The sequence below is a fragment of the Scyliorhinus torazame genome, chromosome 16 (assembly GCF_047496885.1).
Source record: "Scyliorhinus torazame isolate Kashiwa2021f chromosome 16, sScyTor2.1, whole genome shotgun sequence".
NCBI classification, from domain to species: Eukaryota; Metazoa; Chordata; class Chondrichthyes; order Carcharhiniformes; family Scyliorhinidae; genus Scyliorhinus; species Scyliorhinus torazame.
In genome coordinates this window covers 178,650,981-178,666,513 of record NC_092722.1, presented here as the reverse complement: position 1 = coordinate 178,666,513, position 15,533 = coordinate 178,650,981, and the positions used below count along the sequence as shown (strand labels likewise).

Sequence of the window (15,533 nt, the reverse complement as noted above, 5' to 3'; positions counted from 1 at the left end):
TGTCTGTATGGTTTCCTTCCGGTGCTCCAGTTTCCTGGACGTGGGACTGGGTTCTCCATCCCGCCGTGCCAGTTTTCTGGTTCAGCACGCCGGCGGGAGGGAGGCTCCGTTTCACCGGCTGGTCAATGGGGTTTCCCATTGTGGGGCAGCCCCAATCCTTTGGGAAACCCCCGGGCTGCCGGCAAAACGGATCATCCCGCTGGCGGATAGTCTAACCCGTGCTGTTAGATGAATTGGATATTCTGAATTCTCCCTCTGTGTATCCGAACAGGCACCGGAATGTGGCGACTAGGGGCTTTTCACAGTAACCTCATTGAAGCCTACTCGTGACAATAAGCGGTTATTATTGTTGTAAGTCTACTTGTGACAATAAAAAAGATTATTATTATACTGGCAAATGAAAGATTAAAATCCTCAAAAACATCAAAGACATTGAGTTCTTAAATCATCAGCTGAAGTCCTTACCAGAAATGTAACATTGAATGGCAAAGAAAGTGAGATTGTGAGGACCAAGCAGCCATACCTGTCATATTTTTAAAATAATTTTTATTAAAGGTTTTCATAAAATATCAGGAACAAAATGAAAAAAAGAACCCAACAGGGTTAAGTACAAAACACAATCTAGAAAAGAAAGAACCCCCCCCCCCCTGTACATAAATAATAATTAACATGAACATCCCAACTTAACACAACAGGTTTATACATCCCCTCAGACCCTTCAGTGTAAATAACAAAAACAAATATACAGTAACCCCCCCCCCCGAGCTGCTGCTGCCATTGACCAATGTCTATCGTTCTGCCAGGAAGTCTAAGAACGGTTGCCACCGCCTAAAGAACCCTTGTACCGACCCTCTCAAGGCGAATTTCACCCTATCCAATTTAATGAACCCTGACATATCACTGATCCAGGATCCCACGCTTGGGGGCCTCGCATCTTTCCACTGAAGAAGAAACCTTCGCCGGCCGACCAGGGACGCAAAGGCCATAAATCCGGCCTCTTTCGTCTCCTGCACTCCCGGCTCCTCTGCAACCCCAAATATTGCGAGCCCCCAGCCCGGTTTGACCCTGGATCCTACCACCCTCGACACCGTCCTCGCTACGCCCTTCCAAAATTCCTCCAGCGCTGGGCATGCCCAGAGCATATGGGTGTTGTTTGCTGGGCTCCCTGAGCACCTAACACACCTGTCCTCACCCCCAAAAAAACAGCTCATCCTTGTCCCGGTCATGTGAGTCCTGTGCAGCACCTTAAACTGTATGAGGCTGAGCCTTGCGTACAATGAGGAAGAGTTCACCCTCCCCAGGGCATCTGCCCACGTCCCTTCCTCAATTTCCTCTCCCAACTCCTCCTCCCACTTACCTTTTACCTCCACCACCGAGGCCTCCTCCTCCTCCTGCATCACCTGGTAGATTTCCGAGATCTTCCCCACTCCCACCCACCCCCCCAAGAGCACCCTGTCCTGTACTGTGTGTGGCAGTAGCCGTGGGAATTCCACCACCTGCCGTCTGGCAAACGCCCTTACCTGTAAATACCTGAAGGTGTTCCCCGGGGGGAGCCCATACTGCTCCTCCAGCTCACCCAGGCTCGCGAACTTCCCGTCCACAAACAGGTCCCCCAACATATTCCTGCCCTGTGCCACCCCGCAAACCCTCCACCTGTTCTTCCTGGGGCGAACCGGTGGTTCCCCCGTAATGGGGTCCACGCCGAGGCCCCAACTTCCCCCCTGTGCCGCCACCACTGCCCCATATTTTGAGGGCGGCCACCACCACCGGGCTCGTGGCATACCTCCTTGGAGGGAGTAGCGGCAGCGCCGTTGCCAGCGCCCCCAGACTCGTACCCACACAAGACGCCGTCTCCAGCCTCTTCCATGCAGCCCCCTCCATCACCCACTTGTGATTCATCGTCGCATTGGCGGCCCAGTAGTACCCACAAGAGGTTGGGTAGCGCCAGTCCCCCCCCCCCTATCTCTACTTCGCTCCAGGAACACCCTTCTCACCCTCTGAGTCCCTCGCGCCCACACAAACCCCCTTATACTCCTGTCAACCCGCCTGAAAAAAGCCTTCGGGATAAACACTGGGAGGCATTGGAACAGGAACAAAAACCTTGGAAGCACCGTCATTTTGATTGACTGCACCCTACCCGCCAAAGACAGCGGCAACGCGTCCCACCTCTTGAACTCCTCCTCCATTTGCTCCACCAGCCTTGTAAAATTAAGCCTATGCAGGACCCCCCGGCTCCTGGCCACCTGGACCCCCAAATACCTGAAGCAGCTCTCCGCCCTTTTTAGTGGGAGCTTGCAAATCCTGGTCCCCTGGATGAACTACGAACAGCTCACTCTTTCCCATGTTGAGCTTGTACCCCAAAAAGTCCCCGAATTCCCTAAGAATCCTCATTACCTCCGGCATTCCTCCCACCGGGTCCGCCACATACAGCAGCAGGTCGTCCGCATAAAGTGACCCTATGCTCCTCCCCACCTCGCACCAACCCCCTCCAGTTCCTTGACTCCCTCAGTGCCATAGCCAGGGGTTCAATCGCCAGTGCGAAGAGCAGGGTGGACAAGGGACACCCCTGTCTCGTCCCTCGGTGCAACCGAAAGTACTCAGACCTCCCCCTGTTTGTGGCCACACTCGCCATCGGGACCTCATAAGGCAGCCTAACCCACCTGACAAACCCCTCCCCAAACACAAACCTCTTCAACACCTCCCACAGGTACCTCCCACAGGTACTCTACCCTATCGAAGGCTTTCTCAGCGTCCATCACCACCACTATCTCCGCCTCCCCCTCCCTCGCCGGCATCATGATAACGTTCAAAAGCCTTCGCACATTCGCGTTCAACTGTCTCCCCTTCACAAACCCCGTCTGGTCTTCATGGATGATCTGCGGCACACAATCCTCAATCCTCGTGGCTAAGACCTTCGCCAGCACCTTGGCATCTACATTTAGCAAGGAAATCGGTCTGTAAGACCCACATTGCAGGGGATCCTTGTCCCGCTTCAGGATCAAGGAGATCAGTGCCCGAGACATAGTCGGGGGCAAAGCCCCCCCCCCCCACCCTTGCCTCATTAAAGGTCCTGACTAACAGCGGTCCCAACAGGTCCATATATTTTTTATAGAACTCGACCGGTAAACCGTTCGGCCCCGGTGCCTTCCCCGCCTGCATGCTTCCTATCCCTTTGATCAGCTCCTGCAGCCCAATCGGGGCCCCCAATCCCGCCACCAGTCCCTCTTCCACCTTTGGAAACCTCAATTGGTCCAGGAAGCGGCCCATCCCTCCCTCCTCCTTGGGGGCTCAGATCGGTACAATTCCTCGTAAAAGTCCCTGAAGACCCCATTGATGCCAACCCCACTTGCTCCCCTGTCCTTAACTCCCCCGATCTCCCTAGCTGCATCCCGCTTCCGAAGCTGATGCTCCAGCATCCAGCTGGCCTTTCCCCCATACTCGTAAATCGCCCCCTGGGCCTTCCTCCACTGCACCTCCGCCTTCCTGGTGGTCACCAGGTCGAATTCGGCCTGGAGGCTGCGCCTCTTCCTCAACAATCCTTCCTCGGGCTCCTCCGCATACCTCCTGTCTACCCTCACCATCTCCCCCACCAGCTTCTCCCTCTCGCCTCCGCTCCTTGTGGGCCCTAATGGAGATCAGCTCTGCCCTCACCACCGCCTTCAATGCCTCCCATACCATCACCACTCAGACCTCCAGGTTGTCGTTGGACTCCAAGTACCTCTCTATACTTCCTCGGACCCGCTCGCTCACCTCCTCGTCCGCCAACAGCCCCACCTCCAAGCGCCACAGCGGGCGCTGGTCCCTCTCCTCCCCCATCTCTAAGTCTCCCCAATGCGGGGCGTGGTTCGAAATGGCTATTGCCGAATACTCAGTATCCTCTACTCTCACTATCAGTGCCCTATTCAAAACGAAAAAGTTGATCTGGGAATAAGCCTTATGGACATGTGAGAAGAATGAAAATTCCCTAGCCCCCGGCCGTGCAAATCTCCAAGGGTCCATCCCTCCCGTTTGGTCCATAAACCCCCTCAGCACTCTAGCCGCCGCCGGCTTCCTACCCGTCCTAGATCTGGAGCGATCCAGTGCCGGATCCAGCACCGTGTTAAAGTCTCCCCCCATTATCAGGCCCCCCACTTCCAAGTCTGGGATCCGACCCAACATACGTCGCATAAAACCCGCATTGTCCCAGTTCGGGGCATACACATTGACCAGTACCACCCTCTCTCCCTGCAACTTACCATTATGTACCTACCGCCATTATCTGCCACAATGCTCGACGCCTCGAATGACACCTTCTTTCCCACCAAGATCGCCATCCCTCGATTTTTGGCATCTAGCCCCGAGTGAAGCACCTGACCTACCCACCCCTTCCTCAATCTTACCTGGTCTGCCACCTTCAGGTGTGTCTCCTGAAGCATAACCACATCCGCCTTGAGCCCCTTCAGGTGCGCGAACACGCGGGCCCGCTTAACTAGCACATTCAGTCCCCTTACATTCCAGGTTATCAGCCGGATCAGGGGGCTACCCCCCCCCCCCCCCCCCCGGGATTAGCCATGACCCCTCCTCGGCCAGCCACGCGCCCACACCCCACACCCGGCCCGTTCCCCACAGCGGCATACCCCCGTCTCGACCCGCCCCCCCCCCCCCCATTCGCCCATTCGCTCCAGCCGCTCCTTGACCATAGCAGCAGCAGCAACTCGATTTCCCCCCCCCCCCCCCCCCCCCCCCCCCCCCCCCCCCCACCCCCCGGCTAGGACCCATCCTAGCTGATTTACTCCCCCCATTGCAAGTCAGCTGACTCCTGCTGTCCCCGGCCACTCCCGCCTCTCCTTCGACTCCTCCCATTGCATGGCACACCCTCCTCTCCTGTTCCCCATCCATGGGCTCTCCCTCCTCCCCCTTCCGTTCTAAGTGTGGGAAACAACCCTCGCTTCCCGGACCCGCCCCCTCCAATCTTCAGCACGGGAAAAAGCCTGTGCTTTCTCACCTACCCGGCCCCGCCATCTCTGACGCAGCTCCTTTTACAGGCCCAGTCCCCTCACCCCTGACTCGGGCCTCCCCCTCCCCGCGGGGCCGCATCTCACCGCCGGCCACCACCCCTGTTCCGTTTACCTACCCCCCCTCCAAGAGCCCCCCCCCGACCAACCCAACCAAAACAGTGTCCAACCCGCCCCAGCCACCCTCACCAACCCGAAAGAGAAAAACACAGAGAAAAAGAAACCCGGAGCAATACAAAGGCCTCCCCCCCCCCCCCCCCCTCGAGAAAAAATAAATAAACATAACATAACAACCGCAGTCCCCAATCGCCCATCCCGACCCTCAATCTGTGTCCAACTTCTCGGCCTGAACAAAGGCCCACGCCTCCTCCGGAGACTCAAAATACTGGTGCCAGTCTTTGTAGGTAACCCACAGTCGCGCCGGCTGCAACATGCCAAACTCCTGTGCAGCGCCGCCTTCGCTCGATTGTACCCGGTCCCCCCCCCTCTTCGCCACCTCCGTACTCCAGTCCTGGTATATTCGAACCTCCACGTTCTCCCACATGCTGCTTTCCTTCTTGACCCACCTAAGCACACACTCCCGATCGACAAACTGATGGAACCTCACCAGCACCGCCCGCGGAGGCTCGTTAGCCTTGGGCCTCCTCGCCAGCACTCTATGGGCCCCTTCCAGCTCCAGAGGCCCCTGGAAGGACCCCGCTGCCATCAGCGATTTCAACATGGTGACCACATAGGACCCCACATCCGGCCCCACCAGCCCCTCCGGGAGGCCCAGAATCCGCAGATTCGTCCGCCTCAACTGATTCTCCATCTCCTCGAACCGCTCCTGCCATTTCTTGTGGAGCGCCTCGTGCGCCACCACCTTTACCACCAGGCCTAAGATCTCGTCCTCATTGTCAGAGATCTTTTGTCGAGCCTCGCGGATCGCCACCCCCTGGGCCGTCTGTGTCTCCAGCAGCTCATCAATAGAAGCCTTCATCGGCTCTAACAAGTCTGATTAATCTCTCTGAAGCAGCGCTGGATACCCTCCTGCTGCTCCTCCGCCCATTGCATCCATGCTGCCTGGTCTCCGCCCCCCACCATTTTGTCCTTCTTCCCTCGCACCTTCTTCGGGTCCACCACCACCTTTTTTGTCGTCCCGCTCCTAGTTGAAGCCATATACTGACGGGGAGCTGTTGTAGACTCCTTCTCACACCGGGAAACGTAGAAAAAGTGCCGTTGGGGGCCCTGAAAAGAGCCCAAATGTCCGTTCCAAGCAGGAGCTGCCGAACGTGCGGCTTAGCTCCGCATAGCCGCAACCAGAAGTCCATACCTGTCATATTAACGGTAAGCAAAAGCGAAGGTCCGCCGGCATGGGTCACGAAGGCTGGCCAACGTAGGTCGTGAAGGTTGGCCAGCGTGGGTCATGAAGGATGGCCGGTTGGGAAAAACGGGTCCCGGGCAAAAAATGTTGAAAAACACTGGTCTTATTGAATGGTGGAGCAGGTGTGAAGTGGTAACTGGCCTCCTTCTCCTAATTCACATGTTTGTATGTAAATAATTGTCATTGTAGCTGTGCAGAGTGGATATGATGTGGTTAAACTTTTGATGACTGGACCTAATGAATTAATTCCATGTATTGATTCAAAATCAAAATGTTCATTACTATTCCAGTACATGATTTTTATGTCTCAATCCTAGCTGCATGAGGAAATCAGTGGGTTTGCTAACATTCTGGCTTTAATAAATTTTAAATTTTACTGCATTGCGAATCTCCTGGGTTGATGTATGCCAATGAACTTCAGTGCCATTATTTTTGAATGACAGTAAGGACTGGCTAGCTGCAGCTAAATTTCATTGCAGCTTCCTCTGATATCCACATGAGCTCCTACCAGCTTGTGTTGCTGGCTGACAATGTGAACAGGAAGCCAAGGCTGTTTTTTTATTCAGGAACCCTCTTTTTGTTTTCAAACAGCCCATAGCCAATAATGAGGACTCCAGTGCTTTCGCTTAAATTAGCGTAATCGAAGCAATGAATGTCTCATTATTACAAAGTCTACATTTGCTAATTGAAACATTGGACGCACTAAACATCAGATTTGCAATTTTAAATGTTATCTCATAAAGACTAGTAGAACAATTTGGGTCACGTCACATCTTAGATTTTTCTTTCCCTTGCCTCGCCTCTGCTCAGCACCTCTATATAATAGCGTGATGGGGTTGGGGAGCTCAGCAAAATGGGACATTAATATGGCTTGCTACACTGCATTGGAGCAGCAAATCTTTGAACTCAAATGCTTTATATGCAGAAAACAATGTTGCATCATTCCATGAATAAGGAACCCTCCGTGACATTTCTGTTAAATTTCAGATGTTGATTACAGTGTTGTACGTTTTGGCTGTACTTCAATGACTGCTTTGTGAAATTAAACTAAGGTTAGTTTAAAACCGCCTTTAAAGCATATAAAGAAAATATTTCAGATATTTTGCTTCAAATAAAATAGTAATTTATTCTGCATTCTTTACTGAGTAGCTTCTACACTCTGGAAACATGAGATGAATCACTATTATCTTGACCATAATAAATCATGAACTATTTACCATGCAGCTTGGAGAAACCAAATGAACTTTGCTCTACTCCGCCCTTAACACTCCAGTCTGCTATTCGTACAGATATGTCATGTGTGTCACATCTCCTTAATATTCTTCTGTTATGAGATGAAGTATTTTGCATCAGGCGAAAAACAGGCAGTAAATTAATGACACCGTGATTCTAATCAGTCTGGAACCTGGGAATTTTACTTTACAATCACAGTGTGAAGTCAAAACTATTTTAAGATGCAACTTAAAGTGGTCGCTTTTGGACCCTTTTCGTCTTGACGAACAAGAATTTGAAGCAGTGCTTTACAAAAGGTCATAGGTTTGCTATTTTCCAAAGAAATTGCAGGTGAATAGAGTCATCAATAAGCTATCTTCTTAAACTTATTGCAATTAATTTGATAATGATATGTGCTCTGTTACTGTTCAGGTATTTTTGACATTTAAAATAATTTTTGTTACTATTTGTCTTCAATTGAAGGAAAATGTCTTTTGTATGTGTTCCATATACTGTGCTACAAAATATTATTGCAAGTGTGTTGCTGTGAAAGGTAAGTATGTAACTACTTAACAAATCAAAGTGATATCCAGGTGTAGTAGATTTAAGCTTAAGCAAAAAAAAGTAACAAGCAGTTTGGAATGAATTTTCTCCCAAGTTCTTTGACCAGTGTTTATGTCTTCATCTGTAAATTGTTGGCTGGAACATATGTGCAAGTATTTTTCCAATGATAAATTGTATCGTCATTCCTGATTATCATAAATTAGCCCAATTTTCTTTCCAGGATTTTCCAGAAATATACAATTACATAATTTGATTTGGATACAAGACGAAACAAAAATATTCAGATTTTATCAAATACAATATTTCAATGTGAATGATTTATTTTGTTAAATATTATTAATTGGTTCCCACTTCTCCAATTGTTAAATGCTTTCGCAAGTGGTGTGTCTTCATTTTTGTCTTGAACGTCATTTGGCACATTTACCGAAGGTGATCTCATTTAGTCGTAGAAGTTCAACATCTGAAGTTAGTTACCAGTCTCGAACTTCTAATCTCTTTAAAAACAACTCCGAACTTTATTTTTCTGCAGCTAACATAATAAACAGCATCAGCCTTTTTAACACAGCGGGTGAATGTATATTGGTTTATTTAGTTGAAGCTTTTTAAAGTACCTACTTGATTTGGACATTTTTCTGCATAGAGCACCTATTCGCTCATTAGTTTATCCTTTTATGTGTTTGCAAAGAAGAATTATGCACCCTGACCTCCAAAAGAGTAATAGCTTTTGAAGCCTGACAGTATTTGATCTTTTAATACCACTTGGTATTGATCACCATTCTGTAAAAAGGTTTAAAGAAGCACTGCACAACAGTACTCTGATTTGTGCTATTAACTGATAACCAGAATTGCCATTAGGAGGTGATAACTACAGTTACAATTTGTGTCATCTTACTGGGGAGAGTGAAAAATATGTTTTGGTGGAATTTCCTCTGGGCCCCATGGTGCCTCATGACATCAGGTAAAGCATGGGTAAGAGAACCTCTGCTGATCACCACATACCCCCCCCCCTCCTTCCAGTTGATGAATTAGTACTTCACCAAGTCAAACACCACTTGGAGGAAGCACTAAGGGTGGCTTGGATGCAGAATGTATGTTGGGTGGGTACTTCAATGTCCATCACCAAGTGGCTGAGTAGCGTCACCATTGACTGAGCTAACTCTTCTAAAGAAAGTAGCTGCTGGACTGGGTCTAGAGCAGGTGGTGAGGGAACCAACAAGAGGGGAAAACATACTTGACTTCATCCTCATCAAACTGCCTGCCACAGATGCGTCTATCCGTGGGAGTGACTACCGCACAGTCCTTGTAGAGATAAAGTCCATCTTCACATTGAGGAAACCTTCCACCGTGTTATGTGACACTAGCACAATGTTAAATGAGATAGATTTTGAACAGATCTAGCATCTAGAACTAGATCACTGCAGGAGGAGGTGGCATAAATATGCCCATCCTCAATGATGAGGGAGGCTCAGCACATTAGTGCAAAAGATATGGCTGAAATATTTGCAACAATCTTCAGCCAAATGTACCAAGTGGACGATACATCTCTGCCTGCTCAGATGCCAGTCTTCAGCCAATTCGATTCACTCCACGTGATATCAGAAAATGGCTGAAGACACGGATACTGCAAAGGCAGTCTCTGAATATTGAAGACTTTGCATCTACCTGGCAATGTGGAAATTTGCCCAGGTATGTCCTGGACACACACAGCAGGGCAAATCAAACCCAGCCAATTACCATTCCCATCAGTCCACTCCCGATCATCAGTAAAGTGATGGAAGGGATCAACAAGCACTACTTGCTTAGCAATAAACTGCTCACTGATGCTCAGTTTGGGTTCCACCATGGTTGCTCAACTCCTGACTTCATTACAGCCTTGGTATAAACATCAACAAAAGAGCTAAACTCCAAACGTGAGGTGAGAGTGACCACCCTTGACATCAAGGCCACATTTGACTGAGATTGGTATCAAGGGGCCTATCAAAACTGGGGTCAATGGGAATTGGGGGGGAAGTCTCTGCTGAGTGGAGCAGTTGCTAGCACAAAGGATGATTGTTGTGGTTGTTGGTGGTCAGTCATCTCAGTTGCAGGGTATCGCTGCAGAGGTTTCTCAGGGGAGTGTCCTAGGTCCAACCATGTTCAGCTGCTTCATCAGTGGCACCCCTTCCACCGTAAAGTCAGAAGTGGGGATGTTCGCAGATGATTGCACAAATGTTCAGCACCATTCGCGACTCCTCAGGTAATGAAGCAGTTCATGTCAATGAACCGTCAGCATGCAAGTTTAGCAGGCAATTGGGAAGGCAAATGGAATGTTGGCCTTTATTTTAAAGGGAATGGAGTAGAAAAATAGGGAAGTATTGCTAAAACTAAACAAGGCACAAGTTAGAGCACACTTGGAATACTACTGTAAACAGTTTTGGTCCCCTTATCTAAGGAAAAAGTTACTGGCATTGGAGGCAGTCCAGAGAAAGCTCACTATGTTGATCCCGGGTGCGGAGGGGTTTTCTTATGAGGTGAGGCTGAGTAGGTTGGGCCTGTACTCATTGGAGTTCAGAAGAATGAGAGGTGACCTTATTGAGATATAGGGCACAATCTACTGGCTGCGTCCTGCTGGATCCGGAGCACGACGCAGCTGGTAGATCCTGGGAGTGCCCCACCCTCCGTTATGACCCGTGAGATTTTATTTAAAAAAATGTTTTTATTAAAGTTTTTACATTTTATAAACTATATTCAACAAGGGTGTGTTGGGTGTGCGCATCGGTTACAATATACAAGCCATTTTCCTTGGCTCCCCGCCCCCTCATTTGTTGTTTCAAGATCTTTTATCGGGTCGCCTATTATACAGTGGGCAGTTATCTTCATTTACATGTGTATGGTGTTTTCCCTCTCCCCTCCCACTCTTGTCAATTGGCCCCACCCTCCTCCATTCTCTCTCCTTCTCCTTCAACCTCAATTTTGATGTTTTTGTTTGTGAGAGGGGTCCGTTTCTAACAGCCTTGCCCTGGGATATCTGATATCTGTTTTGGCTGTTTTACAGCCTCCCCCTCCTCTCTCTCTAGTCTCTCCCCACCCACACCCATCCCCTCCCTTCGCAGTGTCTCCTCCCACCCCCTCCCCTTGCTCTGTTGGCCTCGAACAGGTCCTGGAACAAGTTGGTGAAGGGCCTCTACGTCATTCACCAACTGTGGAAACCATCCTCTGACCCTCGGTAGCGAAACTGATCTTCTCCAGGTGGAGAAATTCCGGAAGGGCTGCAAGCCAGCCGAGCAGGATTCTCTGGCAGGAAATTACTGTGTTAAGGGCTTTGTCCCTCTTTCCCCATTAATGGTTCTGGCTGGTCCGATACCCGGAAGACTGCCGCTCGGGCACGGCTCCACTGTCATGCCCGCAGCCTTGGACATTGCTTCGAAGAAGGCTGTCCAGAACCCAACAAGTCTGGGGCATTCCCAGGACATGTGGATGTGGTTGGCCGGGCCTCCCTGGCACAGTTCACATTTGTCCTCCACCTCCAGGAAGAACCTGCTCATTGGATTCTTGTCAGGTGCACTCTGTGCACCACTTTCAGCTGCATGAGGCTTAGCCTTGCGCATGAGTTGGAGTTGGCTCTGCTCAATGCTTTACTTCAGAGTCCCTAGCTCTTCCTTCCATTATTCCCGTGTTTCGTCCAGTGATGAGCGCAATCTTTCTAATAGTCATCCGTACAGATACCCGTAATTTCCCCTCCCCAGATTACTTACATCCAGTAGCTCCTCTAACATTGTGTATCTCTGAAAATGAAATGAAAATGAAAATCGCTTATTGTCACAAGTAGGCTTCAAATGAAGTTACTGTGAGAAGCCCCTAGTCGCCACATTCCGGCGCCTGTTCGGGGAGGCTGGTACGGGAATTGAACCGTTCTGCTGGCCTGCCTTGGTCTGCTTTCAAAGCCAGCGATTTAGGGATCAGTGGGTATGCTATTGTGTCGTTGTGGAGAAAGTTCTTAACCTGCAGATGTCGGAGTTTGTTTCCACTAGGTAGCTCCAATCTCTCCGTCAGTTCCTCTAGGGTAGCTAGTCTGTCTTCTGTGTAAAAAATCTCTAACCGTCAGCGTACCCCCGTCCTGACTCCACCTCTTAAAGATGGCGCCAAGCATGGCTGGTACGAACCTAAGGTTGCTGCAGATGGGGGCCATGGCGGACATTTCGGTCAGTATGGGCTGAATGGCTGCCTTCTGCTCCTGCATTTTATGGACAACAGTGACACTAGATGATGGTTGTTCTTGTCGGGTATGTAATTCAGGCTCACTTCACGAAGCACAACTTAGCAGAAAAGGCAGGACCTAGTTTTATTGATTCGGACACCTTTCTCATCCTTGTGACATCCTCAAGCACTGCACGGTCAATTAATTAATTATAATATACCCATGGCTGTTGATGCAGCAGCCATTGTTTTTACACAAGCCCCCACAGTTGGTACTTCGACAAATAAAAATTAACCATGATAGAAACAATTGATGTGCCATTGCACTCTGGGAGTATTCTGTAGGCCAGTAGATAGTGGTAGTTGGACAGATATAGAGGAGCAAGTGTTCGGGGAAGTTACAGAGATTCTTGATTAATAAGGAGGTCGGGTTATGGGGTGAATGGGGATGAGAAAAATATCAGCCATTATTGAATGGTGGAGCAGACTCGATGGGCCGAGTGGGCGAATGCTGTTCCTGTGTCTTATGGTCTTATAATGGGGAACTTGAATTATTTTAATATAGACTGGGATAATAATAGTATAAAAGGCAGTGAGGGAGAAGAGTTTATGAAGTCTGTACAAGAAAAGTTGAACAGTATGTTTCCAGCCCAACGCGGAAAGGAGACATTGCTGGATCTGGTTCTAGGGAATAAGGTAGGTCAAATGGGCCAAGTATCATTGGAAGAACATTTATGGAAGGGTGATCATCAGGTTTAAATTAGCTATGGAAAAAATCTAGTGTAAAAAATGCTTGATTTCATGGGTTGAGGACGAACCTGGTCCATGCAAATTGAAATCAAAACATTGGTAGGCACAATTGTAACTGAGCAATAGGCTGTTCATAAAGAGGAGGTTGTTTCGGTACATTGCTGCGAGGGGGAAAGGTCAGGCAGTCAGAGCCTGCTGGAAAGAAGCAAAATTAAAATGAAGCAAGAAAAGGGTTCATATGACCAATGTCAGTCAGGCTGATATTAAAGATGAGAACCGGGCTGAATAAAGAAAGTTCAGAGGTGAGGTAAAAAAACAAATGAGGCAAAGAGGAGTACGAGAAGAGACTGGTAACAAAGGGGAATCCAAAAGTGTTCTATTATAAGTTCCTAAGATATAGGAGCAGAATTAGGCCATTTGGCCCATCCTAGAGGAGGCAGTGGTTTAATGGTATTGTCACTGGACTAGTAATCCAGAGACCCAGGATAATGCTCTGGGGACATGGGTTTGAAACCCACCATGGCAGATGGTGGAATTTGAATTCCGTTAAAAAGAAATCTGGAATGATGACCATGAAACCATTGATTGATGTAAAAACAAATCTGGTTTACTAATGCACTTTAGAGAAGGAAATCTGTCATCCTTACCTGGCCTACATGTGACTCCAGACCCACAGCAAAGTGGTTGACTCTTAAATGCCCTCCGGGATGGGCAACAAGTGCTGGCCTGGCCAGTAATGCCCACCATGAACAATAAAGAAAACAAAAATAGTCTGCTCCGCCATTCAATCATGGCTGATCTCATCCTGGCCTTAACTTCACCATAGCCCTTCAACAAAATCTGTCTAACTCCTCCTTAAACTTACTCACTGTTCCAGCATTCCCCATTCTCTGGGGTAGCAAATTCCACTGATTCACAACCCTTTCAGGGAAGGTGGCATGGTCGCACAGTGGTTAGCAGTGTTGGTTGCTTCACAGCGCAGGGACCTGGGTTCAAATCCTAGCTTGGATCACTGTCTGTGTGGAGTCTGCACGTTCTCCCCATGCCTGTGTGAGTTTCCAATGGCCTTCCGCATGTCCCAAAAGTGATGCTTGTTAAGTGAATTGGACATTCTGAATCCTCCCTCTGTGTACCTGAACAGGCGCCGGAGTGTAGCGACTAGGGGATTTTCACAGTAACTTAATTGCAGTGTTAATGTAAGCCTATTTGTGACACTAATAAAGATTATTAATAGTTTCTTCTCTTGATTTAAATTTGCTACCTCTTATCCTCTCATTTTAGAATGCCCCACAAGAGGAAGCATCCGCTCCACGTCTACTTTATCCATACCTTTTATCATCTTGTATACCTCCATTTGATCTCCCCTCATTCTTCTAAACTGGAGAGTATAGGCCTAAACTGTTCAATCTCTCTTCATGCGACAAACCCCTCATCTCTGGAATCAACCTAATGAACCTCCTCTGAACTGCCTTGAATGCCACTACATCTTTCCTCAAATAAGGGGACCAAAAATATGCACAATACTCTAGTTGTGATTTCACCAATGCCTTGTACAGTTGCAACAACACTTCCTTACCTTTATACGCTATTCCTTTAGCTATAAATGCCAACATTCCATTCGCTTTCTCTATTATCTGCTGTCCCTGCATCTGTGACTCATGATCGAGGATCCTCAGATCCCTCTGCAATGGAGCACCCCGAAGTCTCTCCCAGTTTAGATAATAAGTTGCCGTCCCATTTTTCTGGCCAAAATGCATGATCTCACAGCTTTGACAAAGGGTCATCTCGACTCGAAACGTTAGCTCTTTTCTCTCCCTACGGATGCTGCCAGACCTGCTGAGATTTTCCAGCATTTTCTCTTTGGGTTTATGATCTCACACGTATCCACATTTTAACTGCATCTGTCACGTTTTGACCCACGATCCTTTAACCTATCTATATTGATTTGTACGATTCTTATTTCCTCATTGCAACTTACTATTGGGATATAAATACTAAAAAGATGGTAAGGGAGGGTTTGGGGTGGATTAAGGACCAATCAAAAAGGACATGTATGCATGAAAGCAGAGGATGTGGCTGAGATATTGAGCGAGTACTTTGCATTTGCCTTTACCTAGGAAGAAGATGCTGCTAATTATAGTGAAGGAGACGGTAATTGAGATACTGGATGGGCTAATAATTGATAAAGAGAAGGTATTAAAGAAGGCTCACTGTACTTTATTGATAAGTCACTAAACGCAGAAGGGATGCAACTGAGAATGCTGAAGAAAATAAGGACAAAAATTGTGGACTGACTGACTCTTTCAATCCACAGCAGGAAATATAGGTAGTTTAAGTAATCTATGTTTGTATTATTCAATATTAGAAATAAGGTATAGATTTAAGAGAGTTTAATTTAGTGTTTCTGTGTAAGAATGGATTAAGACTTTAGGTAGATTCATATTAAACAAACGAGTTTGCATGTATGAGGATTT

The 15,533-nt window shown here is 48.2% G+C and overlaps 1 protein-coding gene across 9 annotated transcripts in view; it reads left to right on the top strand.

The window, feature by feature from the left end:
* LOC140393260 (gamma-adducin-like) overlaps positions 1–15,533 on the top strand; it is a 308,595-nt gene that overhangs the window by 105,958 nt on the left and 187,104 nt on the right. Inside the window, exon 1 of one of the 9 annotated variants that reach the window (XM_072479537.1) lies at positions 7,762–7,920. The exons of the other annotated variants lie outside the window; for them this stretch is intronic. The gene's annotated coding sequence lies outside the window, so the exon portion shown is untranslated. Of the gene's footprint in view, positions 1–7,761; positions 7,921–15,533 lie in introns of those variants that run through there. 9 annotated transcript variants of the gene reach the window in all.